The following is a 6,000-nucleotide window of genomic DNA, read 5'->3' on the forward strand; positions in this document are numbered from 1 at the left end:
CCCCCAAACACACTTGCTGTTATATCCGTTAGAGCTCTTTTTCTTTTCTTTTTTCCCTCTCTTTTTTACAACAAAATTTACACATCTTGGATTTTATTATTCCTTAGTGCTTATTACTTTCTTGGGGAGGGGGAAGAATACAGTCAAATATGGCAAAACAAAGCTGTCAGTCAATACCAAGGATAGACATAGCACATGGTGTAGAACAGAGTACAAGTTTATCAACAATGGCTATCAACGTTGTCCCTTGTTTCCTTAAAAAGAATTGTCTATCTTATTAGATATTATAAAGTTGGACAAAACAGTAGAGAACAAGACCAATAAAACTTAGGCATTGTAAACATTACAGGACTTCCAAAGAAGACAATAGTCAAACCAGAATGGGTATCTTGGTGAATCTTATTGTCTTCAAAGTAGTTGCCTATGTCTTCAAACTTGATACTATCATATAGAATGGAACAGAGTCTAATCAGTCAAAACAAGATCGTGGGAGTACTACAGGACTTCAAAACAAGTTAATAGGAAATTGAAAAGAGTTACTATTTATATATCCTAATTTTTTTGAATTTTTTCTTTAATTAAGACAAACATAAGAAATGACTAAATAATTTTTTTTGAAACAATAAGGGGGAGATTGAGATAAAACAGGACATAACAATATAACAATAGAGGTCAAAGCATGACTGTTTCAGCAACCTAGTGCTTCACCACCAAATAACCCGACTTAATAGTAGTTACCATAGTGTCTTTTTCCTTGAAATATTTGGATAAAACTTCATATACTCTAGCTTCAAATATTTTCATATCAAGAAGCCCAGAATAAAGCCTTTCTAATTAATGAGTGAAAACTTTATAAGGCTTCAAGGCCACCTAATGGGGAATCATGATTACCACGTATTTTTATATATTTGAATCATTATTTACATTAGGGAAACTATTCGGTATTCACACATGCGAGATTGATTTATTTCACTTATGAGTATGGTCTCAAGCTGTGCCCATTTATTGATAAATATCTCAATGTGATCCTTCTTTATAGCTGAATAATACTCCATTGTATAGAAATACCACAACTTCTTTATCCATTCCTCAGTTGGTGGGCACTTGGGTTGTTTCCAAGATCTGGCGATTACAAATTGTGCTGCTATAAACATAGGTGCACATATATCACTGTGGTATGATGCTTTCAGTTCTTCTGGGAATATGCCTAGAAGTGGAATAGCTGGAATAAATGGGATTTCCAGTCCCAACTTTTTGAGAAATCTCCAGACAGATCTCCACAAAGGCTGTACCAGTCTACACTCCCACCAGCAGTGCAGGAGAGTTCCTTTTTCCCCACAGCCTCTCCAGCATTTGTTGTTGTTGGTTTTCTTGATCCTGGCCATTCTTTCAGGAGTGAGATGGTATCTCAGTGTGGTTTTAATTTGCATTTCTCTAATGACCAATGATGATGAGCATTTTTTCATGTATTTATTTGCCATTTGCATTTCTTCATCTGAGAATTGCATATTCATCTCAGATGCCCATTTTTGGATTGGATCTTTGAATTTCGGAGGTCTGAGTTTCTTTAATTCTTTATATGTTTTAGACAAGAGGCCCTTGTCTGAGAGAGAGTTCACTAAAATCTTTTCCCAGTTTGTGGGTTTTCTTTTCACTATGCTGGAGATTTCTTTTGACATGCAGAAACTTTTTAATAAGAAGTGGTCCCAGTTATTGATTCTGGGAAGTATTTCCTGTGTGGTTTGAGTCCTGTTCATGAATTCTCTACCTACTCCTATGTCTTCAAGGATTCTACCCAATTTTTCTTCCAATAGATTTAGTGTTTCTGTTTCAATATTCAGATCTTTGACCCATTTAGATTTTAATTTAGTACATGGTGATAGACATGGGTCTTGCTTTAGTTTTCGGCAAATGGAGAGCCAGTTTTTCCAGCACTATTTATTAAAGAGACTGTCGTTCTTCCAGTGAACCTGCTTGGCTCCTTTATCAAAGATAAGGTGGTTGAGTGTGTTTGTAGTTGTGGTTGTATCTTCTAATCTATTCCATTGATCTTCGGCTCTGGTTTGATTCCAATACCATGTTGATTTTACTACTGTTGCTTTGTAGAATAACTTCAAGTCAGGGATTGTGATGCCTCCTGCTTTGTCTTTGCTGCTTAGAATTGCCTTTGCGATTCTAGGTCTCTTCTGGTTCCAGATGAAATTTAGGAGTGATTTCTTGAGATCTATGAGGTATGTTGAGGGTATCTTTACTGGGATTGCATTGAATCTGTATAACAGTTTTGGGAGAATGGCCATTTTCACAATGTTTGTTCTTCCTATCCATGAACAAGGGATGTCTTTCCATTTTCTGAGATCATCTTCAATTTCCTTTTTCGGTGTATTATAGTTTTCACTGTATAAGTCTTTCACTTCTTTCGTAAGAGTAATTCCTAAATATTTCATTTTTTTGCTTGCTAATGTGAATAGTCCAGTTTCTCTTATTTCCCTCTCTGTAATTTTGTTGTTCGTGTATAGGAATGCTATTGATTTCTGAGTATTGATTTTGTATCCAGCCACATTACTGAATTTATTTATTGTATCTAAGAGTCCTTCAATGGAGTTTAGGGGGTCTTCTATGTAGAGTATCATGTCATCTGCAAACAACGATAATTTAACTTCTTCTTTTCCTATCTTTACCCCTTTTATTTCTCTTTCTTGCCTATTTGCCCTTGCTAATACTTCTAGTACTATATTAAATAGGAGTGGTGATAAAGGACATCCTTGTCTTGTGCCTGATTTTAAAGTAGAGGCTTTCAATTTTTGGCCATTTAGTATGATGCTGGCTGTTGGTTTGTCATAAATGGCCTTTATTATATTGAGGTAAAGACCATCTATTCCAATTTTCTGTAAAGTTCTTATCATGAATAAGTGTTGGACCTTATCGAAGGCTTTTTCTGCATCTATAGAGATGATCATGTGATTCTTATTTTTGGCTTTATTGATATGGTGGATTACATTTATTGATTTGCGTATGTTGAACCATCCTTGCATTCCTGGGATGAATCCCACTTGGTCATGGTGTATAATCTTCTTGATGATTTGCTGGATCCTATTTGCCAATATTTTATTGAGGATTTTTGCATCTGTGTTCATTAGGGAGATCGGTCTATAGTTCTCTTTTATAGTTGGGTCTTTCTCAGGTTTTGGTACTAGAGTAATATTTGCTTCCAGGAATGACTTAGGAAGGATTGCTTCCCTTTCAATTTCATTGAATAGTTTAAGGAGTGTCGGCATTAGGTCTTCTTTGTATTTCTTGTAGAATTCTGCAGTGAATCCATCTGGGCCTGGGCTCTTCTTGGTGGGCAAGGACCCAATTACATTCTCAATTTCATTAGCAGAGATTGGGTTATTCAACAGTTTTATATCCTCTTGATCTAGCTTTGGTACTTCATATGCTTCTAAGAATCTGTCTATTTCTTCTGTGTTATCAAACTTTTGAGAGTAGAGGTTTTCGAAATAGGTGTTGATGATCTTCTGTATTTCTATTGGGTCTGTAGTGATTTCTCCTTTTTCATTTCTTATTGCATGAATTTGAGCTTTTTCTTTCCTTTTTTTAATAAGGTTGGCTAGGGGCTTATCGATTTTATTTATTCTTTCAAAGAACCAACTCTTTGATTTGTTGATTCTTTGGATTGTTTTCTTAGTCTCTATTGCATTGATTTCTGCTCTGATTTTTATAATTTCCTCTCTTCTTTTGGCTTTGGGCTTGACTTGCTCTTCTTTTTCTAGCTGTTTGCGGTGTAGCATCAAGTTATTTATTTGTATTCGTTCTGTTTTCCTGATGTGGGAACTCAGTGCAATAAATTTTCCTCTCAGAACGGCTTTCATTGCATCCCACAGATTCCGGTAAGTTGTATCTGCATTTTCATTTTCTTTTAGGTATTGTTTAATTTCTTCTTTAATTTCTTCTGTGACCCACTGATTACTCAAGAGTGTGTTATTTAGTTTCCATGTGTTTGCGGAATTTTTGCAGTATCCTTTGTCATTAATTTCTAATTTCAGAGCGCTATGATCCAATAATATGCAAGGGATGATTTCAACTCTTTTGCATTTGCTTAAATATGTTCTGTGAGCTAATATATGGTCTATTTTAGAAAATGATCCATGTACTGCTGAGAAGAATTTGTATTCTGATGTTGTTGGGTGGAACATTCTGTATATGTCTATCAAACCCATTTGTTCACAGGTGTGATTCAGTTCTGTTATTTCTTTGCTTATTTTCTGTCTGGTTGATCTGTCCCTTGGTGTCAGTGGTGTATTAAGGTCTCCTGTTACAATTGTGTTACTGATAATTTGAGTTTTCATTTCTGTTAATAATTGTTTTATATAACTGGGTGCTCTGGAGTTTGGTGCATATATATTTAAGATAGTTATCTCTTCCTCTTGGAGTTTTCCCCTTACGAGTATGTAGTGACTTTCTTTGTCCTTTATGGTCATTGTTGGTTTAAAGTTCACGTTGTCTGCAAACAGAATGGCTACTCCTGCCTTTTTTTGGATTCCTGCTACATGAAGAATTGTTTTCCATCCTTTGACTTTCAGTCTGTGAGTATCTTTCTGGGTTAGATGGGTTTCCTGTAAACAGCATATGGTTGGATTTTGTTTCTTGATCCATTCTGCTAGTCTGTTTCTTTTGATTGGTGCATTGAGACCATTTACATTAATGGTTATTACTGTTAAATGCTGGTTAATTGTAGGAATGTTATCTCTCTGCTGTTGCATCTTTATCTTTCTGTTCTGTTTAATTATTTGCTTTGCTTAGTGGTTTTTTCCTTTGTGTATCTAAACTGTCTTTCAATAATTTTTGCAGGGTTGGTTTGGTGTTCATGAAGTTCTTCAGCTGTTCTTTGTCATGGAAGTATCGTATTGCACCATCTATTTTGAATGATAGTTTTGCAGGATATATCAGTCTAGGTTGGAAATCATTTTGCTTTAGGATCTGGAATACTTCACTCCATGCTCTTCTTGACTTTATCGTTTGTGCTGAGAAGTCTGCTGTGATTCTGATAGGTTTTCCTTTATAAATGATTTGTCTTTTCTCTCTGACAGCTTTTAATAATCTATTCTTGTGTTGGATTTCTGGGATGGTGATTATTATATGTCTGGGTGTAGTTTTATTTTGGTTATGACTGTTTGGAGTTCTATATGCTTCACTGATCCTGATGTCAGTTTCTGATCTCATGCTTGGGAAATTTTCAGCTATTACTTCTCTAAATATCCTCCTGACATCCTTCATGTTGTCTCCCTCTCTTTCATTAATCCCTATCATTCTTATGTTATTCTTCTTTGCATCGTCTTGCAGTTGTTGAATTGTTGTTTCCTGGTTCCTTGTTATTTTCAAAAGATCTTTCCTTTCCTGTTCACTAGCTGCAATCCTGTCTTCAAGGTCTGAAATTCTATCTTCACTTTCATTAAGGTGGTTTTTACAACTTTCAGTGGAGTTCTTTATTTCCTGTATATCTCTGTGCATCTGCATTATGTATTCTGTTTGTTTCTTATATTGCTCGTCTAGGGATTCTATCTTTTTGTTTAGTTCCTCCAATTTTTTATCTGTGTTTTCTTTAGATATATTTAGAATCTCTTTCATTTCTTTTATCATTTCTTCTTTTATCTGGGAGATTATTTCGAGTTTGAATTTCTTTAAAGCTTCCTGGAGTTGCTTGTCAATTTCAGTGGCTATTGTGTCTGATATATGAGGTGGATGGGATATATTTTCTTCTATATACATCGCTCCTAGGGTTTCTTGAGATGGGCTGGAGGTTTGAGGTTGTAATTTGGTCTTTCGTTTTGTCATTTTCCTATATTTCTGTGTTTCAAGTGTTATTTGAAAGCTTCCTCAGGATCTGTTGAAAATCCCCTTCTATGTTTGGAGCTACTGAGACTCTGGCACCGCGCTACCCCAAACCATTAGGCCTACAGAACCAGTGGCCCTCCTCTGCCTGCTCAGAACTCCGCAGTTCCA

Source organism: Cavia porcellus, unplaced genomic scaffold, assembly GCF_034190915.1.
Source record: "Cavia porcellus strain 051 isolate PalLab524CR breed Dunkin Hartley unplaced genomic scaffold, mCavPor4.1 scaffold_30, whole genome shotgun sequence".
Taxonomy (NCBI): domain Eukaryota; kingdom Metazoa; phylum Chordata; class Mammalia; order Rodentia; family Caviidae; genus Cavia; species Cavia porcellus.